General features: G+C 43.2%; 1 protein-coding gene across 1 annotated transcript in view; it reads right to left on the bottom strand.

The window, feature by feature from the left end:
* Window positions 1–8790: 8790 nt before the first annotated feature.
* The window catches only part of GATM (glycine amidinotransferase), a 29684-nt gene continuing 17501 nt past the window's right edge, over window positions 8791–20973 (bottom strand). Inside the window, exon 10 of the mRNA XM_065641555.1 lies at window positions 8791–8913. The gene's annotated coding sequence lies outside the window, so the exon portion shown is untranslated. The remainder of the gene's footprint in view (window positions 8914–20973) is intronic.

Below are 20973 nucleotides of genomic sequence, written 5' to 3'. Positions count from 1 at the left end.
AGGACATAGATGTCCCAAACAGAAGCCTGAGAAAATAGAAATTCAGTAAGTATTAAGTTAACTCATAAAATACCTTATGTGGGGGACCAGATCCGTTTGGAAATTCAAGCCAAATTTGGGAAATTATTCTGAACACAGACAAAAATTCAAAACAGAAATGTATAGCATATTGAAAAATGCTTTGTGCAGAGGGTCGGACTAGGTGATCTCCAGAGGTCCCTTCCAACCTCAACTATTCTATGATCCTGTGAAATGTTTTACTTTGGTATTTTCTAAATGAAATGGTTTGGATTTGATTTTTTTCTTTTACAAAATGAAAAGGGACAAAACCAAACAGCATAAAAAGCAACAACATGCATTCTGTTTGGGACTGAATAAAAACATTTTGCAAAATTTAATAATTTTTCTCCTAAACCCCCTCAATTTTCTCCAAAGGAACCTCTGCTTTTAGTTTCATTAGACCTATGTTTATTTTTCATACAGGGGGGCTGGGAGAGGAGGGTATCAGAGAGCAAACCAAAAAACTCACCATTCATCCAGCTCTGCTCCCAACCCTTATTTTCTTATTCACAGGTGAAAAACTGCAAAGATGATAAACCCTTTTAGATGTACTCGTTTCTTCAGGGCTGAAAGTGCAGAGCAGGCATCTCTGTAGCCAACAATAACAAACACTAACGCCAACCTTGTGCGTTTCCATGGCCATGGTGCCCCAGAGACCTCCTCTTCCATCCACACACTCCTCCCCTCCAAAGCCACCTCGTCATCACCTCTCTGTGGCTGGAGAAGGAGGGACAGTTCAGATACACCCATTTCCCAATAGATTTTGTTCCAAAGGAGGAGGATAAAAAAAAAAAAAAAAAAAAAAAAAGTGTTTCTGCTCTTTCATTCTTTCCCCAGGTCTATTTACCCATCCCACACGGTTACTGGTGAAAGAGAAACTATTTGGTTAGAGAGCAATGAGAAGTAGCACAGGGAGCACTGTTGCACAACCAGCAGCTATGAGGATCAAGCTGGTGTCCCTGGGGCTGTACAAGAAAACAGAGCAATATTTTCCTACAAACGCTAAAACACTTGCAGTTAATCTTTGTGCTTGGGCTGGCATTGGAGTACACGACACTGGCAGATCACCCACACCAGTGACTGGCTCAAGTCACTTCGGGGTTAACAACAGTTTCAGCTGACCACATGCTCATGGCCAGCACCGCAAAAGGTGCTGCAGAGGTTGGTGGGACTGATAGGAGGTCAGAGGGGCACCCCGGGAATGTCCCGGGCACAGAGGGAAACAGGGTCTGAGTGCCTGCAGGCTTCATGGCAGCTGGGCACCCTCTCCACACTGTGTGCCACCTATGTTCACGCATGTTCACCGGCACCCAGCTCCCTGATTATCCCTGAGACCCCGGTAGTGTGACTCCACAATGCACAGTAGACCCGCTCCTCTACAAAACAGCTTTTGCCAAGGTAGGCAAGGCTCAGGAGACCTGTTTTAATACTAAGTGTCTTGGAGTTATCAGCTAAACAGCTGGCTCCTCATAGTATTCCAGTTTCTGATAGAGCCGGTCAAAACATTTCCATCCAGCAAACTTTTTCTGAAGAACAATTATTATTATTAAAGTTTTTATTACTCTTATTAAGAAAATGCCCATCCTGTCAATTAAAGAAAGTACATTTCAAAATCCCAAACTCATTTTTGTTAGTTTGCTTTGTAGCAGGTTTTAATTGTCTTCATCATCCCACTCTCCTCACCTTCCCTTTACTACTGTCAGGAACAAAAAGGAAAAGCAAGTGTGCAGAGCGGGGTACAGAGCCCACAGAGTCACCTTCTGTACCCAAAACAAGCTGTTCATGGCACTCCAGCATGTTACTGTGCTACTAGAGAGAAGCTGTTTTGCTGGCATTTGCTGCCAAAGGTCCTTGTTGCAGTCATGTAGGAATTAGCCCACTCAACCCTGAGGCTACGATCACTAGTTTCCTTCTGGTGCATTTAGTCAAAGAAAAGGAAGAAAAGTAAGCCAAGGAAGCCAGGATCTGGCTGTGTGTCCTGAGAAGAAGTATCTGGAGAACTGCTCTCACTTGACTACATGGTCAACTCAAGGGAAAACGTCAGCCCCCCATCACACTCAGATACCTGCTGCTGGTAAAATACTGCTGCTGAATATTTGCGCACTACCACTGTTTCACCTCTTTGACCAAAAAATCTCAGATCTCTGCTGCAAACATGAAGGAGCTTCACCACACCTTAGGAGGGAGGTCACGATTGGTACAAAAGGGGGAACATGCAAGGAGTGAGGAAAAAATGCCAGCCATAGGGAGGGGAGGCGGTGGAGCTCAGCTCATCATATTAGCACTTGTTTGCTCCCACAGCAACACTTCTCTACAAAGAAAACCAAATCTCCATTATAATCTTACATTTTTGGACTAGGCTCCTGCGTCTTAATTCCTATTGATTGACACGTGGAACAGCACACTTTGATCATCTTGTTAATCAGGTATTCTTGTAGCAATATGTGACGCAGTTTAAATAAGCCAGGTTAAGTCCTTGTGTACACAAGGAAGCTATTATAAGAAAAAGCAATGATGAAACTACTTTTTGCAAGAAGTAACCAGAGATTGAGTGCCTTATATGCTTTGGAAAATTTCACTTCATTTGTATCTTTTTTTCGTGACTTTCTGTTTACCATGACATGGTGTTGTCCCCCCAGCCCTGACTGGTTTGGCTTGAAAGTCAAGATTTTGCAAGATGGTCTAGTTAAACCCCCTGAGGCTGTAAGCTTGCAGTGAACTCAGTACCTTCATTTCAAGGGGGCATCTCCTTTATATAGTGTGCTTTGGCCATTCAAAATACTGACCACTCTTGAGGGTATTGTTTAGATGCACTGCAGTCCTTGGCAGACAGGGCTGCGGAGTTACCACAGCCCTGTACAGGGGCTTTCAGAGAAAAAGTCCTCTCCTGCCCAAGGGACCAAAGGAGGAGACCCCAGCACTGCCACGGAGGAAGAATGCTGAACCAAACAAGGCTGCCCAGCCCCAGATAGTCACCTTGCTGCACAGCTGACCCTGTTGCCCAGCCTCCCAACAGAATTACATTTGCAAAAGCATCCAATTTGCAGAAATACTGATCAGTCCCACCTCCTACTGATATCAGCAGGGACTACAAGCACTGGGATACTGAAAAATCAAGAGCAGTGTCACCAGCCCGTGGCCCTCCCCCATTTACGAGTGTGGCTCAGCCTCTGAAGGACCATAACTGAGTCTTTATGAAGCCCCTGGATGGATTTTACTACAAAACAAAGCTAAGAATGAACATGCACCATTACACCAGGACAATAGCCTAAACTTAACAATCACTTCCTGTAATTGTCTGAGGCAGCCTGTAGAACAAAGAATCATCTCATGATAAATCCTTGTTGGTCATTTACCATTATTAATCTATACTGTCAGAATGAATTAGGTGCAGAGGAGCATGTTGATTACAACACAGATGGCACTTTATCTTTAATTATCATGACTTCAAAGTAAACAGTGTCAAGTAATCAACCTCAATCACCATAAATGGTTGTTGGAGGAAAGCGCTATTCAGCTGACCGTACTGACGTCCAGCTTGCAGGGTCTGCAGTTACAAGGCTGGCATTATATCATTACTTTTCCAAATTGCTCTCTATTTCTATCCGCATTAGTCAGGCCTATGGGGCACTTTTTCCACTGCCTATGACACGCCTTAAATTAGGGGTGGCCAATTTTGTCAATATGTAGCAACATAGCTTATTTATAGAACACTTCAGATTAAACAGCAAAAGCTCCCACTGTCCTTTTATGCATTTTCATTTTGCATTTAACAGCTACTTATTCATTTTACTTACCAACTAGGGCTATGTTTTTATAGCTTGTGGTTCCCATTTCAAAATTATTTTATGCCATTTTCTGGAGGGCTAGGATTATGCAATAAACCTAAACACCTGGACAGTTTGCAAGGCACTGGGAGAGCAGCCAGTAGTGCTGCAAAGGTTCCCAAATCCTATCAGACAAAGGTAGCCTTTCTGTTATCGTAGGACCTGAGGTAAGAGCTCTCAAACCCATCAGATTCCTCCCGAGGTTCTCCCTGTGAATCCCAGCACGCAGGTTGACCACTTGCTCTGGCTGTTATCAGCATTAGGCTCCCAGGAAGGAAAACAGATAAAGTTGTTCTCCATATCTCCTGCAGACTGGACAAGAGGAGGTGGATTCACACAGCATGGAGACAGCATGGTAGGAAGAAACGATCTAATGCTAAAGCTATGAAAACGCTGGTATGCACTGCAGAGCGAGCCTGCGCGGTCACCAGTAGCAGAGGCTTTAAGAAGCCGGGGTATCCACTGCAGAGCCCAGGGCTCACGCAGCCTCTGGGGTGCGGGGCGTCATTCCTCTGTTATTTCCTGCTGCTTGACACACCTTGGGAAAAAAACAGTCTCAATTTTCCCCAAAACTGGAGTGCAAAATGCAAAAGCCTGAGAAGATACAAGTAGCCTGTGAAATGTCCTGCTTTGCTCTCCCAAGGAGAGCAAACCAAGGAAGTAAGGAGTTACATAAATAAACCAATAAAATTAAAGTGGGGAATTTAATCACTCAGGAGATGGGAAATTCAAGGCTATGGTACCCATGGCAACTAGTATTTGTCCACAGTGTATGGAACATTAACCTTAATTCCATATGTGGAAACAGAAAAAAATTATGGGACACATCATGTATGTATGCATATTTCATGCAGAGGGTACTCTGCGAGGGCTACTGTAGAAGCAATAATTAAATTTCCTGACTGCAAAGCAGGTAGGTTCATGAACAAGCAGCTCTTCTGAGACATTAGCTAACATCACCAGAGAGAGCTCCCAGCTCATCCCCACAATTTAGGCAGGGAAGACTCAAGGCCTGAGTTTGGCCATAGTATCACGTCCTGCCTTATAAGCTTCTGGCTGCTGTTCAGATTTTGTTTTGAAAATTGCCATCTGTTGATTTAGGCAATGTTGTGATGTTTCTCTCAGTTGTTTGGGTCAACAAGAATTCTGCATTTCTTGTATGTTTTTCTTTTTAGCAACTAAAGCAACATTCATTGTCCAACAAGGCAGAGGTCCAGTTCCTGCTGGGTGATCAGTTTATTCGAATGTGAGAACCAGATTATTGCTGAGTTAGACAGCAAGCAAGTTCTCAAAACCTGAGAGAGTTTTGCGCTTGTCTTGACCTGAATTTTAACACCAGGCTGGGTGCTGAGGAGTCAGATTACCTACAGGAAGAGCCAAAACCAAAGCCAGCCAGATGGACAGTAACACCGTGAATAGAACTGTTGTCCTTAAAGTTTCAATTTTTACATCATCTTGGACGATCGCTGACTGCTATATCTATTTTTGCTAAAATTTGGCAGGCAAGAATTTATGACTATAGAAATCAACAGCAGAAATGTAACAGCTGAGAAGACTAATTGCAATCAGGGAGGGGCTATTTAAAGAAGAGTCAGTTTAATAAAATTACTTCTATCTTGTCACCAGCACGGGACACAGAAGCAGGCAGTCTGCTTGGTTATGACCTCCCTTGAGCCTGAGTCTGGAGGTGCCACATCCCATCTCCTCCCATGGCCAGAAGCAGGTCAAGGAGAGACAGAGGCCCCTCATGCCACAGCCCACAAGGAAAGGAGGTGTCTCTCTGCGGGAACTTGGCCACTCCCCAGCACAGCCCTGCTGCACACTTTCCCTGGGTGAAAACACCTGGCTTTAGGCAGAAATGGGCCTGAGCAAGGACCTCAGACCCTCGTGCTTTAGGAGAAACTTGTGTCAGAGGCAGCACGCCGGGTACCTGTGCCTGCAGGCAGCCAAACCAAGCATCCCCCTACGGTGAATTTTTCAGCATGAATGGGACCAGGCTCTAACCCAGCCCATCACTCTCAATAAAGCCATTTAACACATCCACAGCACCAGCTGGCATAGCTCAGGTCTGACTTCAGTCACCACTTCACGGGCTCCTAGGACGAGGTCAAAACCCAGCCACCGCACACGAAGGGGCTGATGGAGTCAGCAGAGCAGCCACAGGCTCCCAGGCAGGCTCGGACACCCGCCTGCCGTGGGGTGGTGGGCGCCTGTGCAGGTTCCCCATCCCCACTCAGTGAGTCACCGCACGGTAGGTTTGGGCAGCTCTGCACAACCACGGCTGGGGGGCTGTTTGCTCAGATGGGACTCCCTGCAGAGGCAAGGAGGGGAGCAGTATGAAATGCAATAAAACTCCTCCCAAGCTGCAGCATCCTCTTGCAGTACTGTGCCAGAGGGCTTCCATCCAGTAGTTTTGGATATATTTTACCAAGCAATTCAAAGTGAGGACATCTCCCACTGCAGAGAAGATTGGTGTTTCTTTCACCTGCATTTCAAAATAAGAGTGCTCACATGAACTCCCTCTGCCAGAAAACCACCCCAGGGCTGTCCCAGATCACAGCTGATGGGCAAAGCTGAGCCGTGGGCACAGTGGAGACAGGCAGCCCAAGGACACTCTGCAGCATCCCGTTCTCACCCATAACCTGGAGATGCAGGGAGCAGAAAGCAGTGGTGCCTCTCCATGCCTGACTTCGAGGTCAGGCTTGTCCCCAGGATCTGCACCGTGCCCTGCGAGCCACCCGCCATTCAAACGCATCCTAGTCCACAGCCTGCCCACTCTGCTGCAAAACAGAGGCTGATGTCCTCTCACCAGAAACAGTCTGCTCACAGGCTTGAAACTCCCCACAGGACCATAAAAGCCAGAAATATACAGTTTTACATGAAGAAAAACAAGTAAAGTTAGACTTGCAAATACTCACTGAGGGTCACACAAGAGGGTTGCCAGGGTCAGACCAGAGGAATAAGAGCTATGTTGTTATGCCATCATCCCTCACATGACATCCTACTCCAGGGACGGGGAGGACTCGCCCCAGCAGTGCTGCCCATCACTCCTAGAGACACAGGCACTCTCCTCCATCACCAGCACAAACTGCAGACCAGGCTCACAAGGCCTGCACTGAAATTACCAGCCTCATTTCCAAAGAGCTGTTAGTAACCTTGGACTCCTCTCACTGTAAGCATCTTAAATATGAGCTATTCCTCACTAGGGAGAAATCAGGCTTTGATACTGCACAGCAATGAACAGCTGAACAAGCCAAATCTTGAAAATGGCTGCATAAGTCTTCACAGAAGTCACGGCAGGTTCAGGAATTAATCTGGCCAGACACCTCCACAATATCTAAATGTTGACCTGAGTTAAGGCAGGTTTGAACACTGCTGATAAATCCCACCCTCCAAATTATTTCAATTTCTGAATCTTCAGTCTGCTGTTTATGGAAAGGAAGTGCAGTGATGAGGTAAATGTGTTTATGAATGCATTACTGTTACCTTTCCACTCTAACAGCTTATGGTAATGACTTTACCACCCATATTTATTGGTAATCAAGTTGGCACTGGGGGAGGAGGAGGAATCACTTCTGCTACAAAGTTTGTGCTAAGTCAAGACACTGTTTTTTCTTCATCACGTGAAAGCCATAGCCCCTGCAGACTTATTTGCAGCCTGTTAATGGCTAGAAACATCCCTTTTCTAGGAGTTTGCTCTTATTTCTTACAAGTGCTCACATTTTGCCAGGTATCTCTTCTGTAGAGCAGCAAGTGCAGCCCGAGCTGCAACAGAGCAGAAAAGTCAAAGCGTTCAGCAAGCTTTGCTGAACTCGTGTTTGAAGTTTCCTCAAAAGCAGCACAACCTACTTTGCCAGCTAATCTTTCCAGTCTGCAGCTACACAGCAAAGCCTGGCTGTGGACCTGTGTCAAAGGTACATTTGTTAACACATTTCCCCTAGAGTGCTAATTAACATTTACAGCAAGTACTATGAGGGTGTCAAAGCTTCAACACAAACACGCTGCAGGAAAATGCAAGGAGCAAATTCTCTCTCCCCCCAGATGCAGTGTACTGTTTGCCCTTCGGGAGCTGGTGAAAATCCAGTTTGTTTTGTAATCTTCTGTTCACTAAAATCAGATATTTCTGCAAGTTAATAGCTAACCAGCTTCTTTTTATTTAAAAACCTACAAGTGCATTTAAAATTCTATGAAAGCAAGGCCCTGCTGGCACTGGTGTGAGCCAGCCCAGCCCGTGTGCACGTCTCCGTGCTGAGTCACAGCACAGGCGCTCCCCAGATTCATTACAGAAAATGAAAATATTTTATTATTTTAAATAAACATAAATAAAAGAACATCAACACACTTTCCCTCGCATCTTGAAACAAGATTGGATCCTCAAAAACTAAACACTAAGGGAACACAAACACTAATATTTGTAGCTGGATCTTCCCACATTTTGGGACCGACGAAGAGGATCTAATTAATAATATTTGTACCCACAACAAGATGCAGGCAAGTTTATTTGCAAACACAAAGTTACACTTCAAAAAATGCAAAGGCATTTGCTAAATGGCTGGTTAATAAGCTATTCTCGGTATTATTTCTCAATACTTATTGAGAAAGATGTGCTATCACATTGAAGTAAAATTTAAGACTGCAGTATTACTTAAATACACCACCACAAAGTTTTTTTCAGTTTTTAAAGTAAAAAAGCAGAAAATCCCAGGTTTACAAAAGGAAAATCGTGTTCTATGAGCCATGAAAGAGCAGTATGTAAAACTTCACCTATTCTGTGAACTTTCAGGGCATGAGAGAGTGCATATTATTATTCAGTGTATCCCCTCCTGCCACAACCATGTGTCCTGCCCAGACTCCCACGAACTCAAATCTCAATGTCTAAAGAAGTGTCAATATTCTTTAAACAAGGCATATTTACAGATGTAGAAAAATTTGACTGAGCGAGGGGTACAGCTGCACGCTACTTCCAGAAATCAGCTTCTAACTCTCCGCCTCCACAGAAATCAGGATCAGAGATGAATAATATATCCTGTGAAAACACAGACGTTTTGATTGTAAACTGGTCTAGAGTTCTGTGAACATATTTTGTTATTGTTGCCCACTTGCCAAATATTTGGGGTGAATAATTTTCAGCCTCAGTGTTTACAAACTGCTGTCGTTGTTTTGTCCCATTTTTTTCTTTTTCTTTTAACTTTTTTTGAGTGTTGCTTGCTTCTTCCTTTTAATTGGATATCCAACTTTGTAAACAAGAAGATAAAAATAACAAACAGTAAATGAAAAAGCAATGTATATTTTTGTTGCAGATACTCAAGTGAAGGACCCTAAGCAGTAATGAGAAAGACCACAGGAGATGAACCAAGTGATCGACACCAAGCAGGTGTTCCAGCAGGACAAGGTGATTGTGCTTCTTTCACTTGACCAGCTCTTGAAACCAAACCAAATTTTCATTAGATACACATATTCCTATAGTGTCTAAGAATATTTTTAATGAGTATCAAACACTCAGATATATTGCAGATTGCCAGTTTCCTAAGTTCTCTTAATTTTCAGTAACTCCTAAGAAAAGGTGATTTTGAGCTAAAATCTAAACTGGCACGTTCCAGGCATGATCTCTGAGACTCTTTGTCCAAAGCACATCTGTCTGGACTGAATTCCTGGCGTCAGCACAGGCAACAGCAAAAATTCCACCAATCCCCTCTAAAATTCGTAAAGACAAAAAACCCCAGTATTTTTGGGGAAAACAAAATGGAGGTAAAATGCCCAGCTCCCAAAACATTTAATCGTTTAATCTCACGTAACAGGATGAGATTGATATAAATACGCTGACCTGTCCAAATTGGAAATCTTTCAAATTTCAAGGAAGGGAAACAACAAAGGTTTTTTTTCAGACAGGATGTCAGAGTTACCCCTGTGGTTATATGTGAGCTGAGGACAATGTTGTTACATGATATCAAATTACAAACACAAGCAAACAGAAAACAATCTCCGAACCTCACTGCTCAAGATTTGACAAGAAGCACAGCTGACCCACTAGGAAGGTTAAATGCACTCAAGTGAGCTCTGAGAAAGTACGAGGAGTTTGCTGCTGGACATCGAGTTCCATGCAGTTAAATTGTCAATTTGTTAAATTGTCGATTTGTTTGCCCAAGTTAATGCTTATCGTACCCTATGCTTGCTGCAGTTTTACTGAACACATTTGACCTGCAAATCTTAAAGCAGTGGCTTTGCTAAAATTATAAGAAGTTCCTGGATTTTCCAGGCACCTAAGAGAACTATTTTGGTAGTTTCCACAGCACAGAAACCTGTAGTTACTCAGATATTTGAAACTTCCAGTGAGGTGGATGACAGTTGCTTAACCACACACATTACCATTTCATTTCTATTTCTAATGTTCAGCACAACCTTGCTCTAAGGAATTTCTGAAGTTGTTTACAAAGGCTGATGCAGAGGTTGTGTGCAGTCTGGTCCAAGGGCAATGGTTTACTGAAGACACTTGTAAACAGCAGAAAGAGATAATATTTTCTGTAATTGGGGGAAGAACTAAAAAAAAAGTCCTCACCTTGCACCAAGGGCCATTAGAGACAGGGCTGGTTTCAAAAATATCTGCTCCTTCATTTTCTTCCATGTCTGATTTGTTGAAAAACTTTGATCTCCAATGAAAAACATTAAATCACCCTCCGGGCAAAACCAAACCAAACCATGCAGGCTCTAGTGTCCCAGTTTGCGAAAGCCCTGCCGTAAGCCACACACCAGTTTATGGTCACTTGTCTAATCCAAGGTTGCAGATCCCAGTTCCTCACTGGATTTCACAGAGCTTAGTCTTTCTTTTAAGCCTTGATAGCTCCTCTTGTCAGGCATTTACCTCCTTCAGACCTTCCTTGTGGATCCAGGTTTTCACTTAACAAATGGCAAATGCTTACGGCTTCCCAGGCGCTATAGGAGAACTGACACTGAACCTCTGATCACCTCAGGAGAAGCCTGACAACAGAGTGCAATACGTGGCCACACCTCTCTGCTACCAGAGCTGGCCTAGACCATAAAATCAGATGCAAGGTCACCCAGCAACCAACCATTCCACGTCACTACAGTAATAAAGCCAACTTACATTCGACTGATTGCTTGGGTAGATAAATATTTTTCTTAGATGAAAGAAATCCACGGAAGATGCCGAGGGGCTGATTGTTCTGAGCCGAGATACATTCATTTTGATCGATGCAGAACTCTCAGCATATGTGCATGGGCCATATACAAAATATAAAGCTCTGCTTGCAAATCCTGTTGGGGTTAAACCCCTTAGCACGTCCCTCAGGATGAGCAGCCTCGTGTGCCTCAGCATTCTGGGTGGGTAACCCCTTCAGGGTCTCGCAGCAGAGACCATGAGCTCCTATCCAGGCGCTAGCAAGACTTTCACCTTCCACACACTCAGCTTAATAAAGTTCTACTCTCAAAACCCTACATAAAATAGGGATGAATTTACAGAATAACCTTCAATTCCCTGCCAGAGTCCATAAAAATCAGGCTATACCATAAGGCTGCCTAAAGGAGCTTGCTTAAGCAAATGGATTATTATTCTCAGGGTAAGGAGCAACAATGTACCTAAAGGAGCACACTCAATTTAGACAGTAACATTTCTCTCCAAACATACCACATGTTATAGAGAAGGGCTACAATAAACAGAAATAAAAGCAGGTAACAAAAGATCAATCCTCTTAGTTCTGTTTACACTGCATATCAGGCAGTGCCATTGCAGATAGCTAGTGCCCTAAAATTTCAAAAGTGACTGTGATCTCTGGCATCTATTCAAAGACACACATGGCTTCATTTTCAGTGCAGCCGCTTGGCCCACTCGGGAAAGGCCTCTCTTTAAGAATCCGCAAAACAGAGGAGTCCAGGATCACCAGCTACTCTGGAAAAGTAAGGCCGCTTTTCCCTCTCTCTAATATGTGACCTTTCTTGCCGAACAATTCTTTATAAATATCTATATGGCAGGAGACAACTTTTTTTTTTTTTTTGGGGGGGGGAGGGTGGCAGCTGTGCAGAAAGATTAAATTTAATTCTGTAAAAATAGAAAATATTTTAATCAAATGTTCATATTGTCAACATTGTTAAAAGTTAGCAGTACAGGGATCTGATTTTTAGACCTCATTCTGCCACTGAAGCACAAAGTGCAAAAGTGATTTGCTCAAGATCACATGCTTGATTATATACCCATCTTTTCATTAATGTGGATTTCATGAGATATTTCTCAGCAGTTTAATTAAAATTGGTCTTTAAGGAGCTTGAGATTACATTTACAAAATTGTCAGGAGCTAGAAGTGTCTATTGAGGCTATGACGTACAGTTATAGGCCCTCAAGCACTGTGAGTAGTGCATGTCTAACTGTGAGCCAGGTGCACGCATTGTTGATTACATATTTATTTCAAAGAAGTGAAGTCAAACACGACAAACAAAATAGGCAAGAAGTATAAGGGCACAGATGTTTATGGAGAGACAGCAAAGCAAAGGATAAGAGTGAGGATTTGGAAACCAGCAACCTAGTCTGTCTTTGCCATTGATTCTGTGATTTTGAGAGGTAAAATTGGAAGCTCTGTGCCTCAGTTTCCCCACCCGTGCTATGAGAGTAGCAATACTCAGCACTACTATCTCACAAGAACAGCTGGCTGTGCACTGAAGATATAGAGTGTCTTCATCAAACTTACATCTCTGTCTACTGACTCGTAGACTCCTACCGTTTGCCCACATAAGCCCAAGGAAAAGCAGAGGTGACTTATCCCCACAGGATACTTCCATCCCAGCTGGAAGATTCTGCTGCACACAAATTGCTGCTACAAATATTCACCAGGTTTAAATCTCAGTTTCTGTGGTTTCATATGCTGTGGGTCTTTTTCTGAGAGCCAAGGAGCTTTCACAGAGCAGAACCCAAGACCGTTGCAGCCAGGCTCTGTGGGGCACCTTTGGGCAGCCCGCCCTGCCTAGCCAGGAGTCAGCTCAGCCTCAGGCAGGATGTAAGACAAGGAATGGAGCAGGGGAAATTATACCAGTCGTTGCCCAATTATTCACAAGGTCTGTCTATTACAGCAGCTTCAAGGACTGTTTTCCACTATTCCTTTTACTCTCTCAGGCAAAAATCTCTGATCACTAATTCCCTGCTGAATTCTAAGAGGGCCGGCAAGTGGCCTGCCCGAAATATGAAACTGCTTTGCATTTTGTTTTTTCTCTGGTTTCTCTTTACAAGTCACCCATCTAGTGATATATTAGCTATGTCCTAGAGTAGGCGAAACTAGCCATCTGAAGTTTGCTTGCATTAAATAGCAAGCAAAAGTGCTCTATGTCATTATCCACGTAGGTGTCCATGCTACGTCTTCTCCTTTGGTGACATTGTGTGGCAGTAATTTTCACAGTTTTTCAGGTTTTGAAGTGGCCATTTCCTAATTTAAAACAGAGCAATCAAAGGAAACACTTTCCTTGTATGCAGCATAACATAAACTTTCCTATGGTTGCTGTGGAGAAGCAAACTCACAAGGTTTTTAGCTTCAACCTTTAGTGTAAACCAGACATCTGTTCCAAGTTGTGTCAGATCGCAGGAAGGATAGCCCACAGCTTGGTTTACTCTGGACTAATTTAGGAAATCAGGACTCTCCCCGTGGATTAGTCACTAACTTCTTCAGCAATGACAGGCCAGACACATTCGCCTGTGCAGCTCAGTGGTTTTCCCCTGTAAAACAAGGGTGATGGCTCTTCCCTGCGTCAAAAGGTGACTCGGGGCTGGAGGATCTATCCCTGATACCAAACCAGAAACTAAACTTTTCTGCAGTCCTGACGTCAAAGTCCACCAGGAAAGGAAAGAAGAGGAAACAGAAAAGGGAACGCACAGATGAATCTGAAGAGGGCTTTGAAGTACAGCCCAGGAGTGGAGATCAGGAAGTGAGAGCTGTAATTGCAGCTGGGTAGAAGTTTGTCTTTTTATTTCAGGAGAACCCACAGCATGGTGCAGTTTTTCTCTCTCCCTCAGAACACAGGCAGGAACAACACTTACCTCTGCAGGAGAACAGAAGGAGCTGTTAAATGGAAGAGGCTGTAGAGACAAAACAACTCTTTGCATTTCCAATGCAGAGGCAAGTAGAAAGCATCATGGACGTGTCTGAAATGACTGCTATTTCTTCTGGACCAGCAGGGAAAGCTAAAAACTATTTCACATTTTGTTTCCTAAAGAAATTGCACTGTGGGCTCTGCTCAAATTTCTTCCGATAGAGCCAGCTTCTAGCAAACTCAATAGAGGAATAATGCTAGGTTCACAAAAATAGGTGGTCCAGCAGACAAAGAGGTCCCGCAAAATGCTCCCAGCCAAGCTCAGGCCATCAAGAAGAGCCACGTGAGAAGGCACACCAGATGGAAGCTGCCAGTGCAACAGAGATGGTACATTTGACTTCAGGCTGGGTGCGGGTTTATTCCAAGCTGCCCCTAACCTGGCAATGCTGGGCCGATAGTGACACCCTGACACTGTTTATACCTCACCGAGCTGGATGTTCAGCCAAACACACAGTGGGCACAAACATAAAACTCAGACCCAAGTCCTAGAGGCTTTTGGCTTGAGCCCTGATAAGGCTGCCTATTACAGAGGTTGCCCTGGCCTGTCTGTAACAGGCTGCTGCCACAAGGCAACGTGTCAGAACAGGTTAATTGACATCCTGCTGTAACTTCAACACTGTTAGTCAACACTAAACAAGAGTTTAATTTTTTTTCCTTCCTGAGATAAGCTACAAGGCAGGGATCAGGGCTGCTGTGAGAAAACACGGACTTTTGGTATAGTGAAAGAAACCTGTTTGTTCCAGTTAGAAAAGGTTTGTGAGCTGAACTCAGGGGCCACGTTATCACAGAAATTACTGCATCTTGAAGACCATTGCAGAGGGTTTAGGTTTTGGTATTTGCTAGGCATACCTTGAGTGCTTGGCCATTATAGATCTCTTCTTGTTTAGGAAAGAAATCTCATTTTGCATCATACTGTGCTTATCTTTTAGCAAAAGCGGGGGCAGGATCTGAATATGCTGGTGTTTACAGACAGCAGTGGTGCAGTACAGCCCGTCTCTTAGCTTCACAATGAAGAAAATGAGCTACAATTGTGAAATCATTGCCTAACAATTGATAAGGACAAGCACTGCAATCCTCTTCCCTGCCTCCACTTGGCCAGTGTCCCATTTACCACACATTATTAGATATATAGAAAAGACAAAAGCAATGTGGTTAATGTACAAGCCACACACATAAAAGACACAGATTATTTATCTCCATGTCTTGTCTGATTATCTGATTTCCTCTTTCACCATGGCCAGGCAACTCAGCCTTTGCAATTAACTTTTTTTCTCCTTCTGTGACTATATTTACCATCCTTCTGACAGTCCTTCAGTTCTCCCAAGGAATGGGATTTTGTATAATAAATAGAGGTGGGGGGAATGAGCTGGAGACCTACCCTTCCTGACAAAGTTGTGGCAGGTACATTGAACAAGGTGCTGCAGGGGACTCTCTTAGCAGGCCTTTATTTTGCAGAAGAATAAGATTTCTCCTTGCCTGTTTCAAATCAAGACAGCCACTCCCTTTTCACCCTTCTTTTTAGGAACTCCCTATATGATACCGAAAACACCTTGCAACATGAGATGTCAGCTTCTGATGTCAGACATCCCAAGAAAAGTCCAGCCCACCACAAGAGTAAACAAATTTGCTTCAGAATTTCTCATCCAAAAAGGAGGGGTGGATGTATACAATTCCTTAGTCTTCAAAATTCATGACTCTTGGGAACAGCAAGAGCCCACACACCAAGAATAAGTCACTGTTGCCACTACCATACCGAGGGATGCAATGATCATTTTTTTCACTATGAGAGGAAAAGCCTGTGGTAAACCAAATGCTTTTATTTATTAAGTATTTCTTGAAAGTACTGACATCGTGTTAAGTAATGGTACTTTGAACAATTTTTTTTTTAAAGTGTCATTACTTCCTGTTCTACAAGGATGTCACACGTTCAAGTGATGATCATCCTGCTCACTAGTCAACTGCAGAAAAAACTAACAGTTCAGTTACAACTTTTCCACGAGCTATGTAAGAGAGCCTGGGTCACTGAACTGTAGCTCCCTTGAACACAGTTCAGTATTACAGCTAGCTAGGGCCACACACTACCCAACATCCCTATAAACATCAAGCAGGTCATCTAACACAGTTACTTCCATGCCTCGCTGACTCACAAGTAATATAGAGAAAAGAGTAAAGAGGATGCATTATGTTGAATTTAAATCTGCTGTTCAAAAGTGCATCACTGGCGTATTACCAAGAGGAGATTTTGATTTGCAGAAGACATAATATGCAATTCACAAGCAATTGCTGCTTCTGTAGAAATTTAGATTGTATTCTGTCCTAATGGTTTGGAATTTCTTAAGGGTGATGTGAGTAGCTTCCAGTTCCTCTTAACTCCTGGTTCTTCCAAATACGTTTCATATTTCTACAAGTGAGCAGTATATTTTTGTCAACAGAAGGAAATATTCTGAACAGTAATCTGAGGGAACAGGAACTGCTGAGATAAACCACTTCACCCACAGAAATCTCACCTGCATTGCAGCTCAATAAAATACCAACAGTTGCTCTTAATTTCCTGTAGAGAGGGAGACATAACTGAACTCCAATGAGGGATCTAAAAGAATGGGGAACGACCCTTTAAATGTATAGCTTTTGGACCATAGTTTTAAAATTAATGGCTATAGCAATACATCTTTATGGGGTGCTCAGCCCATGTGAGGGAAGTTTCAAAAGGCAGAGGCCAATCTTCATTTGGCCTTAGTGTAATTTCTGACAGCCTATGCAAGCCTAAACAATACAGCTTGCCCTTAGAAAATGTCCAACTGTGTCCTTGCATTCTACAGCAATTGCTTTCACATATATAGATACGTACTTTGTGATGCTGAGAAATACTACTTTATGTATGATCGAATGAATGATACCTACAAGGTGAAAAACATTTTGTGGTGTTTTCACTTACTTTGATCAAAACGTCAACAGGAACAAGATGAATAAAGAAAAATTGTTCTAAAAACATCCTTTAGGGTAGATTGGAGGAAAGCTACTACTATTCTCTAGTGCTGCTGCCATTGGGATTTGCCAGCACTTCCCTAGATAAAACTTGATATTTTGTGTCAGGATGCAACTTCACTTGTTTTAGAGTGGACAGTCCCCGAGGTCTCCACACTAGCCAAAATCTGGCATTCATGGCCCTGACATCCCACTGGGTGAAAGGGGCCAGGCCCTGGCATGGGTGGAAGCCACCATGGACCGATGAGTGGCCATTAGTCCCCATTAGTTTGTGCAAATCGCCAAACAGGTGCTCAAGCTTATTGGGGGGCTGTGGTTTTGGGAAGGGGTTTCCACAAGGTCTTCCCTTTCCTACACCACCATTATTTCATGGGGATAAGGTTTCCTCTGTAAATGCTTGCCTGGCCTTCAAGGGTCTCACGCAGGCAGTGGTAAAGTTTATCTAGCGGCGAGCTCTGTTTAGGGTACATGCCTCAATGAAGGTTTTATTGACACGGAGCTCACAATAAGGGTACTTCACCCTTATTCAACACCATCTTGTGGACAAAACGAGACATAGATGACTAAGGAGACAAATTAATCAGTACTAACAAGTGTTTGAATAAAGAGCTGTTAATTACTTAGGATCCTTGTGCTGCGTTAACTGCACCTGCAGCACAGCACAATATCTTTCAAATGATGGGAATAAAGAGTAGTGCCAAGGCAGAGATAATTTTTTGATTGTTCAGTGGAAAAGAAATCAGACTGCTCCTACAGACTTCAAATAATGTGGAGATACAAAACTACTGTCAGTCACAACAAAACAGGTGCATAAGTCCAGCTTCATAAACCAGCTAAAATTCATCTGCCATGGTGGTGAACATAAAAGAAAAAGATGGAGGCAAGACTGAGTATGTAAAAAAGGGTGGCTGACATACCATACTTTAGAAGGGGAAGGTTAGGTATGCCTTAAAAAAAACTCCTCCAAGTCATGGATTAGCTGCAGGGCAGCCCAAGCCACCATGACCACCCTTTCTCCACCTCACTCCCTGCAGCTATAGGGAAAACTCAGAAAGAATTAATGTTGCCTCAAGTGCTATACACAGACGCACCCATCCAAAGCCATTAAGAACTCAGCCTTCAGCCACTCACACTGTTGTGTTATCCCTTTGTGCCTGGGAAGCACTGATGCAAGATCCTAATAAATCAGACAGAAGTATCAGGGAATGGTGAAACATCTACATTTGAGCCCAGCCACATTCAGAGCAAACTGGTTCTTATGGTCAAAGCTGTAGCAGGGGTAGGGCACAAGAGATCATCACGTCCATTTTACTGTTTCTGCCATGCTGTCTCAGATGTGGTGCATATAAGTCCCACAAGGTGCTTTTGTCTATCTTTCGGTACGGACCTACTTTTTATTATTTTGCTCTAATAATTCTGGGTGCCTTGCATGCAGCTCTCAGAATCTGCCTTTCTCCAAGTGCTTCAAATCTCACAAGGCCACAGTTATAGTCATACTGGGTTTGTCACTTTAGCATCTGACGCCCCAACCAGATGAGGCAAAGATCCAAAACTCCCCAAAGGCAAGCACTGGAACTGAAATATATATATTCCTACTTCACCGTAGCTCTTCTTTGAAGCAGTAGGATAGGTATATTACACATGAAGAAATAACACACATGACATGCCAACACAGAAACACAAATAGTATTTCTACACTTTTTTCTACACGGGAACTCACAGAAGCACAGTTAAGTCTATCAGGTTCTTAAACTATCATCCATGTAGATAACAGATCAACGTACCTGAGGGAGTTACCTTAGTCTCTGCCAGTTCCTCCTGCTTATCCCTGCCAGCCGGAATCACCTTCACATTATCCTGTCTGGGTCTCTGCCAAACAGCTTCACCCTCATTCTTGTCCTTCAAGACACAGGGGAAGCAGGTGGTGCAAACTGTCACAGAGCATACATTGGATTTGCTAGTCTATTTTTTGTGAGGCTGCCCAATTCATTCGCACTACCAAACTTATGAAAATAACATAGCAGTAAGAAACTGTTTGGAAGGTTCAGTTTCTCCTTCATATGCCTGACTTCATTCACTCATAAATCGTCACAATTTGCTGTAAACTAATGAATGAACCACTAGCTTGGGACATCATTTATTATCATGAAGCTATTTCCTGGCTGCTTAATTAAGCTCTGAGAACGCTCTAGCAGAAGGAAAGCAGAAACAGACCCTCTTGGGAAGTGATAAATGCCAGAGGCTGAGAGGCATCCTGACAGTTTCAGCCTAACTGGACACACTGGGTTCTCAGCCTAGCAGGAATAAAGAGCCTCAGCCAGTCTGGGAGGCTGGAACAGGGAATTCAACTCTAGCAAAATCTTTGTCTAGCAGAAATGTCTGTGGATCCAAGAATCTAACTTCCACCAGCACTGCACAAAACCAGAGAAAAAAATTATATTTCACAGTGAGCCTAATTTTTGATCTAACCCCCAAAACTTATTTTATATGGAGGCATATAGACATCAGCCTAACCTTCTTAAGCATTAGGACAGCAGTTGCAGAACTGTCCATCAAGCTTTGCAGTTTGTTATTAATCATATGGATGCCAAAAGTAGAGACAAAAGAGAGTATTTTAAGCTAGGCAGCAGAAATATTCAGGAGATACCAAAACAAGAAACAACCATTTTCTGCTACCACAGACACAGCCCAAAGCAACTAACTGGAAAAAAAATTATTTCCCTTCTGCCCACTAAGTAGAGGTAAAAACCCACCACCTTCCCCAACTTCGTATCATATCAGCACTTAGCATTCCCAACCACAAACTACAGATCAACAGGCAGATGTCCCTGCCTCAAAGACTTTACCTTCTTTCCACATCCTCTCTGGTTTGGTGCTGGTACTTTAAGAATTGTATCATATCTAAAAAACAGACATGAAAATCTTCATTACAGGCATCTACACAACTACACAGGGAGCTTACTACAGCCAAGTTTCAGGAGCAAAATGGAAGCAAAATCCCAGCTGCCCAGGGCCCCTGCCCAGGGAGGGCTTAGCTAATTCCCTGCAGCTGAGCCCACCCTAAAAAACCCTCTGTAGATGAGGCAACTGATCTATCATCTTTCCTTACAGCTGATGCAGTGTTTTAGGCCTCCCAGTCAGGTCTGTGTTTCTGTTGCTCCTTTTGATGGTGCTATTTTCAAAGCTGAAGCTGACCTTCTGCAAAACAATTGCAAGTGTTTAAAGCCTTGTCAGCCAGTGAAAAACAAACTGTGGAGAATTCAAGTCCAGCCCACATTTAACTTATTTACATATAAACTGCAGCCTGGAACAGAGATGGCTGAACACCATCATGCCTGGTTCCTCCAGCCCACATGTAATTTGGCCTCAAAAAACTGTTTGTAATTAGATATCAAAGCAGAAACCAAACCCTTCTGTTTCTCACCATAGATCCCTATTTCCAGGGTCTTGTCTGACCAAAACCAACTGTGACACGGGCTGACTGCCCTCTCTGCAAGAACAAAAATAACTCGGAAGATTATATGTATCAGTATTGTGTGGTGACATCCACCATAACAATATTATATATCATGTTCCCTTCATCATTCCTCTTAACGTTTTCCTGTGTCTGTATCCCTCCCTCTTCAACAGTTTACTGCGGAAAATGGTGCTTCCCATCAGCATTTTTCAAGTACTTCCACTATAAAGAAAGCCCACTAGAGTTTTATAATGTACCTTTGAATTTTTTTAACATTACATTGTCCAGTTCATAAATTCGGTCCCACAGTAGCACGATCATATCTCCAAATAACACTGATGGGACAGAAGAAATTGTGACACAATAATTTTACATTCGGTGATACAGACATGCACATCCACTCCAAGGATGTTTGTTAACATACCTGTGAATAAATGCTCATACTCACTGGTGGGAAAATATTGCCATTCCAGGAAAGATAAAAACTTTGTCCTCCCTGGTCTTGTGATGCAGGAGACTTACACAGGATCCCAAAGGGTTTCCAAATATTCTTCACCA

This window comes from Caloenas nicobarica, chromosome 10, assembly GCF_036013445.1.
Source record: "Caloenas nicobarica isolate bCalNic1 chromosome 10, bCalNic1.hap1, whole genome shotgun sequence".
Lineage (NCBI taxonomy): Eukaryota > Metazoa > Chordata > Aves > Columbiformes > Columbidae > Caloenas > Caloenas nicobarica.
Note: the sequence above shows the minus strand (reverse complement) of the source record. Positions and strands in the feature narration are given on the sequence as shown.